This window comes from Cervus canadensis, chromosome 5, assembly GCF_019320065.1.
Source record: "Cervus canadensis isolate Bull #8, Minnesota chromosome 5, ASM1932006v1, whole genome shotgun sequence".
NCBI classification, from domain to species: domain Eukaryota; kingdom Metazoa; phylum Chordata; class Mammalia; order Artiodactyla; family Cervidae; genus Cervus; species Cervus canadensis.
The window spans coordinates 94,877,111-94,889,938 of NC_057390.1; positions in this window are offsets into that span (position 1 = coordinate 94,877,111).

Sequence of the window (12,828 nt, forward strand, 5' to 3'; positions counted from 1 at the left end):
GAAGGGGGCGACAGAGGGTGAGATGGTTGGATGGCATCACCGACTCAAGGGACATGAGTTTGAGCAAGCTCCGGGAGATTGGGAAGGACAGGGAGGCCTGGCGTGCTGCAGTCCATGGGGTTGCAAAGAGTCGGACACAAGTGAGCAACTGAACAACCACTCATAGAGGGGTCAGTTCTGACCCCAACCTCAAGCTCCGCTCTGTCTGAGGGGTGAACAGTGAATGTCCCCAAACTCAGGGTGCCCCCCGACCCCATACCCAGTCATAAGCAAGTCCTGTTGGCTCTGCTGCCAGACCTGTGCCCTGCCCCTCCCCACGGCCACCCTGGGTCCAGCCTCCCCATCTCTCCCTGCACAGCAGCCTCCTCAGGGCCTCCCTGCCTCCACCACACTCTGACCCGGCCTCCTGCTCACTGCAGCCCAGGGAGACCCAGGGTGCACTTGAAGACAAGACTGGGTTCATGTCCAATGCCCGGTGGCTTCGCATTGTACCCAGAAGGACAGAGGACTCTGTGCCCACAGTACCAGCCCACGCGGGACTCTGCCTTGGTCCCCATCTTCCATCCTCCCTCCATCTCTCACACGGGCTCCCCTCTACCCTTCCCTCCAGGCCTTTGCACCTGCCATTCCTGACACTTGGAGACCCTCTCCCTAGGGCTGCTGAGGCTCCACTTTTTGTTTTTTAAAGACTTTAGATTTTGTATTGGGGTGTAGTTGGTTAACAAACAATGTTGTGATAGTTTCAAGTAAACAGCAAAGGGGCTCAGCCATACATATAACATGTATCCATTCTCCCCCAAACTCCCCTCCCATCCAGGCTGCCACATGACATTGAGCAGGGTCCCCTGAGCTACACAGTAGGTCCTTGTCGGTTATCCACGTGTACATGTCCATCCCAGACTCCCTAACTATCCCTTCTCCGAATCCTTCCCCCTGACAACCGTAAGTCCATTCTGGAAGTCTGTATGTTTCTGTTTTGTAAGTGTGTTCATTTACATCATTTATTTTTAGATTCCATGTATAAGAGAGGTCATACAATACTTCTCCTTCTCTGTCTGACTTACTTCACTCAGTATGACACTCTCTAGGCCCATCCACGTGGCTATAAATGGCATTATCTCATTCTTTTTAGGGGCTGAGTAATATCCCGTTGTATATATGTCCCACATCATCTTTATCCATCCCTCTGTCGATGGACATTTAGGTGGCCTCCGTGTCTTGGCTGTTGTAAATGGTGTTGCTGGGCTTTTTTTACTGATCCTTCCAATCTTAGCCAGATGTCAGCTCCTGAAGGAGGCCCCAGCCCAACTGCATCCACTCCACAGCTTCACAGCTCTGAACACACCTGAACGTCCTTGTGCCGTGCCCTCCACGCGTCGCCAGCTGCCCTGCGGGAAGCTCACTGTGGACAGACCCTGGGCTACCTGTGTGTCCTGTTGCCCACACAGTGTCTGAGTGAGTGAATGAGTGACTCTCTCCCACCCTCCCACCCACCCAACCACCCGCTGGAACTACTGAGGCCAGAACATGGAAAGGGCGGGTGCCCCAGCTTGTGTAGCAGAGGTGAGTCCAGGGTCCTCATGCCTGGAGCACCCCGCCCCCCTTCCTTCACCAAGGGACAGAACAGCATGGGTGCTGAACTCCGTCAAACAAGGTTCAAAACCCAGCTCTGCCATCTGCAAGCTGCAGGGCCCCGGGTAGACTTCTTCATCTCTCTGTGCCTCTATCTTCTCATCTATAAAATGGGGAGAATAACCGTCCCTCCCTCACAGCGCCAGAGGGAGGAGTCAGCAGGCTCCTGTGGGGCACAGACAGCTGAGCCACTGCATCTAGCACATGGTAAATCCTCAATAAATGGCAGCCCCTCAAAAGCATCAGTGGAGGGACTCCCCTGGTGGAAAGTGTTAGCCACTCGGTCGTGGCCAACTCTTTGTGACCCCATGGACTGTAGCCCACCAGGCTTCTCTGTCCATGGGATTCTCCAGGCAAGAATACTGGAGTCGGTTGCCATTTCCTTCTCCAAGGGACCTTTCCAACCCAGGGATTGAACCTGGGTCTCCTGCATTGGCATGCAGATTCTTTACCGTCTGAGCCACCAGGGAAGCCCTGTCTCCGGGGTCCAGTGGTTAAGAATCTGCTTTCCAGTGCAGGGAACACAGGTTTGATCCCTGGTCAGGGAACTGCAATCACACAGGCCTAGGAGCAACTAAGTCCTCACGTGGCAACTACTGAGCCCATGCTCCAGAGCTTGGGCTCTGCAACCAAGAGCCAGCACAGTCAAAAGAAAAGAGCATCAGCTGAGCTTCTGAGTTGGGCACAGGGGCTCATGCCAGGTGAAGACCCCAGGCCCGTGTTTGGAGGCCTGTTTTCTTATCAACAATGCACATCCATCGCCCTTCAGAATCCCTCTGTGTGGGATAGGTGGTCATCCCTTGGGCTGGGAGCTCCATGAGGGCAGGGACCGGGGCTGTCTTTTACACTGTGTGGGCTCCTCACAGGTTGGAGCCTGTGAATGAGTGATGAATGCTGAGCGAGTGAATGAATGAATGAATGAGGCCAGAAATCATCTGCCTCCCAAGGCAGCATCCCAAGAGAAGCCCACGTTGGCTCCAACCTCTGCGGGGATCACCAGCCCAGGAGAGGAGGTTGCCAGGGTTGCCAACGGCTCAGAGGCTTCTAAGAGTCTCTTGACAAAAGGATCAAAGGAAGCAGATGACAGAAGGGCAGGAAATGGCTGCTGGTGGGTGGGGTTGCAGAGCCCCCTCCCCAGGCCGGGATGAAAGAAGCACAGGAAAAGGACACAGATGGATCGGCCATGGTCGAGGGGCGGGGGGTGGGGGGGGGGGGGGACAGGATGTGGACAGAAGGTCTCAGCCACTTCCCTTTGCCCAGAGGATGAACTTGATGGTTTCCTTCTCCTGCACTACCCTCCTTCCTACTCCCCAGACCAGCAACCAGCTCTGAACCCAGTACTTGGAGAACACCCAGAAAGTGTTTGCCAAATCACTGTGTGCATGAATGAATGAATGAATGAATGAAAGCTTTTGTCAGCTACTCCTGAGCTTTGCAGTAGTGAAGGGGAGTGGGTCAGTCCAGGGAATGTGGACATAAAAATGCAGAGCAAACTCCACTGGTTGTTTCAAAGAGAATATTAATAATTATGACTAGCTGATATTTTATAACTATAAATGGAGCATACCCTTTAAAAATTGTGAATCACTATGTTGGACACCTCTAACTTCTATAACATTGTACATCATCTACAGCTCAGTTGGTAAAGAATCCGCCTGCAATGCAGGAGGCCCTGGTTCGATTCCTTGGTCCGGAAGATCCACTGGAGAAGGGATAGGCTACCCACTCCAGTATTCTGGCCTAGAGAATTCCATGGACTGTATAGTCCATGGGGTTGCAAAGAGCTGGACACAACTGAACGACTTTCACTTTCATACTTTGATAAAAAAAAAAAACAAAGAAAAAAAGAATAATTATTACAGCCAGTGCTTACTAAGCAGTTACTACGCACTGGGAGCTCAATATCTCTTCAGTATTTCCCCATGATCTCAGTGACTCCTCGCCAACTCTACAATGCGTTGTTAGTTTCTAGAGGAGGAAACTAAAACTCAAGAATTAGGGGCAAGTGGTTAAGAATCTGCCTGCCAATGCAGGGCACATGAGTTCGATCCCCGGTCCAGGAAGATTCCGCATGCCGCAGAGCAACTAAGCCCCTTGAGCCACAATTACTGAGCCCATGCTCTAGGGCCCACGCTCCACAATGAGGGAAGCCAAAGCAATGAGAAGCCCGCACACCGCAAAGATGAGTAGCTTGCTGCAGCTAGAGAAAGCCCACGCAAAGCAACAAAGAACCAGTGCAGCCAAAAAACATATATATATATATATATTTTTAAAAGAAAAAGCAGGGAGGAGGTGGGCATGGAAAAAATAAAAAATAAGCAGGATCCTGTTCCAAGTCACCAGCAAGTCAATGACTGAGGTGACATTAAAATTAGTCTTTCTGAGTCTCTGAACTCTGCTCTTAAATACACATTCTCAGGCAGATGGCAAAATGCCCTCATCACTCATGCAGCCATTGATTCATTTCCTCATTCATTCATTCGGAGAGCATTCACTGGGCTCCTCACCATGCCACCACACCCTGTGTTGGGCACCAGGGCTATGCCAATGAATGAAATAGGCACAGTCTCTGCTGGCTCAGGACTCTGGGTCAGGAGGGCAGTGCTCCACCCAGAATGAATTCATCATGTTCTGGAAAGTACTGGGAAGGAGAAAGCTGCAATGCAAAGCTAGCGGATGCAGGGGACCTGCCCAAGCTGGGGGCCTCAGAGAAGGCTTAGCGTGCAGACGGTGGGATAGGAGGGCATCGATGGCAGGGAGGTATGGACAGGTGGCAGGTAGGCAAAGGGGATGGAATGGATGGAAGAAAATAACAGTCATCACCCTGGTCTGAACAGACTCTCTTCACTGAGCTCTTCCTCTCCACAAGCACCTTGCATGAACTATTTTACAAATCTTTACAATAAGATGGAGCGACCGGTGCCTTTATCATCATCATTGTAATTGGAAAGATCAGCTCATGCAGCTGCTAAGAGGCAGAACCAGGGTCTGTCTGATGGGGGGTGGTTTGGGGGGTGCCTCAGCTCCTGAGCCTAAACCCAGCCTCTGAAGAAGAGAACCTCCTGCAACGTGACTAGGGGTGCACTGGACCCACAGGGACACACTGCCGTGGGAGGTGGTGTTCCTCCTTCCTGGGTCACACACCAGTCTTCCTTAGGCTGAGAAGGGCTTCGTGTCCGGAGGGGAATATTCAGGGACTGAACGTCTCTCTGAGCTCAAACCAGCTGGTGCTGCATTCAGAGGGTGTGGAACAAAGATGCCTGCCAGGGCTTCTGCCCAGGTTTTGAGAGCCTGAGAGCGGCAAATATGGACCCCAGCCTCAAGCCCTGGGTTGACAGAGGCTGCCATGCTCCGTGGAGGCAGAGCTGCAAGGGCCCCAATGTCTCCCATCTCTCCATGTCCCCAAGCCCTGAAGACAAAGCTGCTTTCCTGTTTTTCCTTTGAAGGAGACCTGAGAACTTCCCCAGGCTGGGCTGGGAGTCCTGAGGGGTTGGGTAGAGGACTGCTGTCTCTTAGGGCTCCTCCCCGTCATCTAGAGGATGCAGGGCATGGGGTGGAGGCCCCCACTTAACAGCCAGAGCAGTTCCCAGGGCTTGGGTCTAAGTAGGTCCCTGTATTCCAGAGTGCACATTTCCTGAGCACCAGCCACATACCTGGCCCTGTGTTGAGTGTTTCCCCAAAGTACCCCCTGAATCCTACATGGCAGAGGCTGCTGGCTGCTGCCCAGTACCCATTCTGCCATCTTGCTTTTAGTAATAGAAACCCCCTCTCCAGGGTTTTAATAAGGCACATGGCTGCCAGGCTAAATACTACATTTCCCAGTATCCCTTGCAACTAAGGCACGGTCATGTGGTCAGTTCTGGCCAATGGGATGTGAGAGAGATGATCCAAGAGTTGTCCAGCTCTCCCTTAAAAATGAGGAACAGTCTCCACCCCCTGGGTCCTCCCAACACACAGGAAAGAATCAGGAGGGGAAGGTGGTGGCCATCTTCCACCTTTTGGATGGAGGCAATTCCCTATGGAATGAGAGAGACAAAAAGTGCCTAGGGCCTGGACAACTCCCAGCACAGAGCCCCCTAGACTGACCCGAGAAGGGAGTCAGTCCTTCTCTCCTTGAGCTGCTGTCCCCCGGGTTCTGCTAGAGCAGCCGGACGGCATCCTACCAGGAGACATGGAGGCTCCCAGAGGGAGGTTCATGACTGCTGGAGAGTGATGAAGCCGAGATCTGAACCGAGGACAGGGAGGAGTTGACGTGGAGCCTGGGCTCAAAGCTGCTGGGCTGGACATACTGTTGCACACAGCAGGTGCTCAATACATGATTTCCAGGCAGATGGATGAATAAATGAATGGGATGCTTTCCAGGGAGGATCTAACACTAGGAGACCTGATGGCTCTCGGCCCTAAATGCTGGTCAGTTTCCCTGAGAGGGGCTGCAGCCCTTACTTCCAAGCTCTATGCCCAGCATCCAAAGATGATCACCGTGGCGGTGTCCTCCTGACCCCCTCCTGCGAGGTCAGCGGGGAAGCATTGTTATCATCCCCATTATAGATGAGCAAACAATCTCTGCACGCAGTTTAACTGCTTCACACGTGGCAGGTCTTCTCATTTCTTTAACAATGTTTTCTTACACATATGTGACCATTAACAACTTTTAAAATATCACTGTGAAAGAGGAGTAAGATGTGGGAGTGCACAAGAGAAGCCCACGTGGGGGACCCAGGAGACTAGCAGCCACTGGACTTGCTGATGACACTGAGACATCTCCTCCCCTCTCTGGTACCTGTTTCCCTTGGTGTAAAATGAGGGAGTTGGAGAAGAGGGTTCCCCTCTCCCTATTCCCATGCCAGTTTCTGCTACTCTGTACCCCTGGGGTGGGAAATGGCCAGGGTCCCTGCCACTGAGGGTAGAAGTAGCCCCACAGATGGATGGCAGCATGGCTCTGCGTCTTAGTCACATGTCAGTTCTCTGAGACTCAGTGTTCTCATCTGTTAAATAGGAATGATAGTAAAAGTAAGGACATTGTTCACAGGATTGTCATGTCAGTAACATGGGTTTAAACATACAGCACCTGCCTCAGTAAGAACTCAGAGTTCATGCTATGGATATTAGGATTATTGATTGTCGATTATCACTAATAGTATTATTAATCATTATCATGAAGGGCTAGTGAGCATTTACAGATGACTGCAAGAGAAAGCAGCACGTCCAAATGTTAAGCAATGGCAGTTTTGTTGGAAGGCCAAGGGCTGTGGGCTGGGTTCCATGTCCCTTGGGTGCCTCTTCAGGGTCTGTGGGTTCCCAGTCTGGGCACTGTAACCTGTGGTCACCTTCTCTCTGTGTTAATTTTTCCCATCAGCTTCACTTGGGCTGGTCAGCTACATTAAGAACGGAAATTCCCAGTCTCAGTGTGGAAAAAGCTCTCAAAGTTGCCTCAGCCGATCCTTTTCCCGAGTCATGGCTCTGTACACACACAGACACACCCTATCCGTCCTTGAATACCTCCCCAGGCAGGGTACTCACTACCTACAAGGCTACCCTGACAATTAAGACAGTTTACCGTGTGAGGCTAAACACCTCTCTGGGTGACCTCCCCTAGTTCTGCCTTCTGGGTCTTCTCAAAGTAAGTCCACACCCTCTGCCCCAGCTAGTCCCTCAGGCACCAGGAACAGAGGCCACTAAATCATCTCCTCCCCAGCGGACGCCTCCCCAGTGCCTTGATTACCCTAGTGGAGCAGAAAAGAGGCTGTGTTTGCACAGAGCACTGGCTCAGGGGATCAGATGATGGAGCCCCGCAGATGGCCAAGAGAGCCACGCTGGCCCGCCGTGTCAGCCTGCCTGCTCACCACCAGCCCAGGTTCTCTCCTCTTGCTGGCCTGGCCATTTCCCTTTGTACCAGAACAGCAGGCAGAGAAAAGGCAAAGATTTGCCTGAAGCAAACACATCAAATCCTTCCGCAAACATGCATTCCCCAGAACACTGACTCCAAAGATAACCAGGAAGAAGAGGCTTACTTGATTAGATTTCTTTGGGGTCTGTCACCTAATTTTTTGCACATCTTAGCCCGAGGTCCCTGTAGTGATTGTACATTTTTCCAAGCCGTTCACAGGCGGTGAATATATACTCTCATCTTTGGAGACCCTTGTAAGTTACACTGCTGAGGCCAGTGGTCCTGCAGACAGCTCTCCTGTTTCAACCTCCTTGTTCCCCAGTACCTAGAAATGGCAACCTACTCCAGTATTTTTGCCTGGAAAATCCCATGGATGGAGAAGCCTGGCAGGCTTTGCGACCATCGATGGGGTCGCAAAGAGTCGGACAGGCCTGAGCAACTTCACTTTCTTTCTTTCTTTGTCTGTCTACAAGTCACTTTGCCTCACCTGGCCTCAATTTCTCCATCTGTAAAATGGGGACAATAATTGTCTCTACTTCTTAAAGCGTTTTTGTGAGTGTCTAGTCAGGTCAGCTATCTGAAACCTCAGATCCAGTCCCAGGGACACCATTGATCTTTAATAAGTATTAGAAACAATTAGCTTTCAGCTTGAAGGTGAGCTTGGTACACTGGTAAAATTGGCCAGAATGAGGTGTGATGAGGGGCTTCTCTGGTAGCTCAGTGGGTAAATAATCTGCCTGCAATGCAGGAGACCTGGGTTCGATCCCAGGGTCAGGAAGATTCCCTGGAGGAGGAAATGGTGATCCACTCAAGTATTCTTGCCTGGAAGATCGCATGGACAGAGGAGCCTGGCAGGTTACAGTCCATAGGGTAGCAAGAGTAAGGCACGACTTGGTGACTAACCCACCACCAGGTGTGATGAGTCCCCTTTGTGAGAGGGAATTGGTCGACACATAATGTTTTGCGTGTCTCAAACTTTGCTGAGCTTGGGATGTACCTGAGGGAGTTCTAAAATGCAGAGTCCCAGGCCCTAAGTTCAGAGAGCCTGATTCAATAGGTCTGGAGGGACCCTGGTATCTGCAGTTTAACAATGTCTCCTCTGCCCCTAACATCCCATCCCCTCCTAAAACTGGGAATAGGTGTTACTTCTAAATGTATTTTAATGGTCTGCTCCATACCTACCCTGTGCTGAGAGCTGAAAATGCTTTGCCAAACAAGATGGAAGCAGCCCCTGCCCCTGGGAGCTCACCACCTAACAGGGGGCATTCCCTTGGGGTCATTTGAGGAGCCTGGGTTCTGGAAGGAGCAGGAACAGCTGTGGGAACTGAAAGGTCAGAAGAGATCTACCTCCTGGTACTGTGTGGCTGTTGTCACAAGACAGACAGTCTCCTAGGCTGGAGCGCTGGGGCATGAAGGCCTTGGGAAGGAGGGCACAGGCTGGCTTGGAGGAAAGGGCTGCTCTCCCTGACCTTACCTGGGCTGGAGCCATGGTGGGCACAGGTGAGATATGGCATGGTGTAGGTGAGGTGGTGGGTGGTATGTGCACTGAGGCAGTTCAGGGTGTTGCCCATAGAGTAAGACCTGGGCTGGTACCCCAGCTGCATTCTTTCCAGCTCTGTGACCTTGGGCCAGCGACTTCCCTCTCTAAAGCTTTCTTTCCACCTCTGCAAAGGAATAATTATGTCCCCCACCTCCAGTGGCCATTTACCAAGAAGATAATGAAGCTTCAGGTTCAGGGACTCCTGTCAAGGCTTTGGGCTTAACAGTGTATTCATAACTTTGCATTATTTTTCTTAAAGAGGGTCACCAAGACGGTAAAAGCTTCAGGCCCCAGGAAACCTGGATCTGCCCAGGTTCACCTCACACAGCTGTTTTAAGATTTGGAGGAGAGGGTGGGAGAGGATGAGATGGTTAGATAGCATCACCGACTCAACGGACATGAATGTGAGCAAACTCCGGGAGATACTGAAGGACAGGGAAGCCTGGTGTGCTGCAATCCATGGGGTCGCAAAGAGTCGGACAGGACTGAGCGACTGAAAAGCAAGATTTGGTGAGAAGACAGTAAACCCCTTGGCAAGCCTGAGTCTGGAAACAGAAGCCTGCTTAGTTCCTGAGCTCTGGGAGGATATACTGGCGCCCTGAACAGTGTGTCCAGAGACGCCAGGACCTTCTCGAGAGCTGAACCCACTTCTATTCTGACAAGCCCGGGCCCCCAGGGCCTCAGAGCTCCAAACCTCTTCAGCGGATGGGAGGCAGGGAAGAGACGGCTGGAAGGAGGACGAAGGACGTGGGGAGAGGAGGAGGCTGCGGAGGAGGCAGGGATGTGGGGTGCAAGAAGATCCAGCTGAGGCTCACGGAGACCCCTCTGGCTGCCTTAGGCACTTGCCTTTGAAGGGCTAGGCAGTGAGAAGCCTGCCAGAGGTGAGAGCCCCGGACAGAGGCCTTGGGGTTGACTTGGTTTTGATAATGACCTTCAAATGTCTGAAGCCAAGGGAAGATGCAGGTTATCCAGCACCCACAGTTGGGGGTGGGGGGTGGGGCAGGGGCTCAGTCTGTAAAGAATCTGCCTGTGATACGGGAGACCTGGGTTCAACCCCTGGATTGGAAAGATCCCCTGGAGGAGGGCATGGCAACCCACTCCAGTATTCTTGCCTGGAAAATCCCATGGACAGAGGAGCCTAGAGGACTGCAGTTCATGGGGTCGCAAAAAGTTGGACACTGATCAATTAACACACAGCACAGAGTTGGGGGGCAGGGGGGAGGGGAGGACATTGGGGGCCTTGGCATGTTCCCCTCAAAGTGAAGAGAGAATCTCTCCTCCCACACCCCACGTCTTTCAAGTTCTCTTTCTCCTCTTCTCCATCCAGCAGATGATGGAGGCTCAGAGAGGGCAAGTTCCTCGCCTAAGGGCACAGCGCAGGGGTAACACGCTACAAACGAAGAAATGGACCCAGCTCTAACTCCAGGGAAACTTGGCTATGCTGCAGTCCATGGGGTCGCAGAGTCACGAAAAAGACACGACTGAGAGACTGAACGGAACTAACTCCAAAATTCCTGCTCTTAACCCTCTTCTGCCACCGGCCATCCTCGGCTCTGGGCACAGTGGACCCCAGTGGGCTCGCAAAAAAGAAGGGAACGAATGAAGTCAGAAAGGAAAGAATTCGCAGCCAGGCTCTTCCCACGCCACCCCCCACCTCCCACCCCTCACCCCCAGTCAGCTTTTTCCAACCCCAGGCCTCCCGGTCTAATTGGGATGTTTCTGAGTTGTCTCTGTTGTTTCCGCGGATTCCCCCGCGCTCCTCCTGGAGCCCACCCCGAGGCAGTTTTCTCACAACAGGACCCCCGGCGTGGGGACGCCTCCCGAACCCCCGAGGCCCAGCGGGAGAGCCGCGACCTCAGTCAGGCGGGGTGGTCTCCGCAGCCGCCCTCCAGCTCCTCGGCCTTACCCCGCCCCTCCCCTTCCCGGGGCAGCTGAATAATTGATTCGCCCATAAATAATTGATCAGTGTTGCGCGCGCGCCCTCTGCCCCCCAGGGTGCGGGGGTTCCCCAGCAGGGTTGGGGGGGCGGGGGGACGGGGTCTGGGGGCGCAGTGTGGCTCTACGGGCCTTTTTCTCTCCCTCTCTCTCCCTCTCGCTCCCTCGCGCCGGCTTTTTCCCTTTTTCTTTTTCCTTTTTTTCTTTCCTGGAGCGGAGCCCGGCGCCAGGAGTCTGGAACCAGCTTGACAAGCTTTTGAGTTATGGAGCGGGGGAGGGGAGGGAGCGGGCGGGCGGCCCGGGGAGGGGAGGGGAGGGGAGGGGAGGGAGGAGGGGGAGGGAAAGGGGAGGGGAGGGGAGGGGGAAGGAAAGGGGGGAGGGAAAGAGGGAGGGGAGGGGCGCCGCAACGGGTGGGAGCGGTGCGGCGGGCTCCGGCGGCAGGGGCGCGCGCACCCCCACGGGGAGACCCTCCCCGACTTTGGGCCCACGTTGTCAGAGGGTCTGCCGGCGGCGGCCGGGAGGGGCCGGGGGTTGGGGGGGGGGGCGGGAGCGGGCGGCGGGGCGCGGGGGTGAGTCATGCTGCCGACCCGGCGAGCAGCCGGGCTGGCGGAACGAGCCCGGCTTTAGAGCCGCAATAAATGAGGCCCGGGGAGGGCGGCCGGGTTTACACGGCCTCGGGGGCCCGCGGCCTCCCCCGCCGAGCAAGACATTCCTTTCCGCTGAACTGGGCGCCTGGGCCCGCGCCGCCGCCGCGCCCTGCACGCAGCGCCCTCAACGGCCCGGCCCCGGGAGCGGGGAGCGGCGCCCGGCGGGACAAGGAGGGAGCGGGGAGCTGGGCCTGGGGTGGCCCCGTTATTACCCCCTACACTGTTCCCCTGGAGCTCACTGAATCCCCAGCTGCCGGGGAGAGAAGGGATCGATCTGCCCGTTTAATGGGTGGGGGACCTGAGTCCAGGAAGGGTCATCACTGCGGCGGCGGGTCGTTCTGCTGCCTGGCCGGGATGTCCGAAACCCCCGCACCCCCCTTGGCCACCCCATTCCTTTGCCCGAATCCTGGGATTCTCCCTTCGCCCCTCTCCCCTGGTTGTGACTTGGAATCTGGTAACAGCCCTGGGAGCCGAGGGCGAGGCACTCTGTACGGGCACCTCAGCCTCTGAGTGAATTTGACCGCGCACTTTTCCAGGGACCTAGAAAGCAGTGAACAAGCCTGAAGCATCTGACCTCACAGGGTCAGACGCCCCCAGCCCCAGAGCCAGGCAGGGGTGGGAGGGGTCTGGAATTACTGGTTTACCAGGACTGGTTGGGGAGAGGTTTCCAGACTCCATGAGGTCTCCAGGGGTCCCAGTGTACCCTCCAGGAGGCTGCTAACAGAGACCCAGGGGCCAAGCATGCCTTCACCTGAGCTGCAGTTTCTGGTCGAGCCATAGTTGATGTTTGTGTATCAGAGTTGCCTTTAGTGGCTCCCAGTGTTTCCCCCACCCCAGGCACCCCTGGGTGCCTTCCAGCCCTGCCAGCTCCCAGCCAGCTAGTGACCTGCACCTCGTGGGCTCCGGAATGTCACGGGCCCCGACTTGGCTTCTGCCTCTGTAGCCTCGATGGCCGCCTTCACCACTCTGCTTCTCCTGCTCATCTGTGAGATGGGTTAGTAACTGCCAGCCTTGCCTGGGCTATGGCACTGATGCTGTGCCAGTCTTGACTTAGCACAGAGTCTGGCACTCAGTAAGCGCTCAGTACAGGGTCACTGTTGTTGGAACCGGTTGACTGTTATCACAGTTATTTCTGAAGGACTCACCAAGGCCTAGCGAAGCCCCCCTCCCATTCCCCCCAAGCAGAG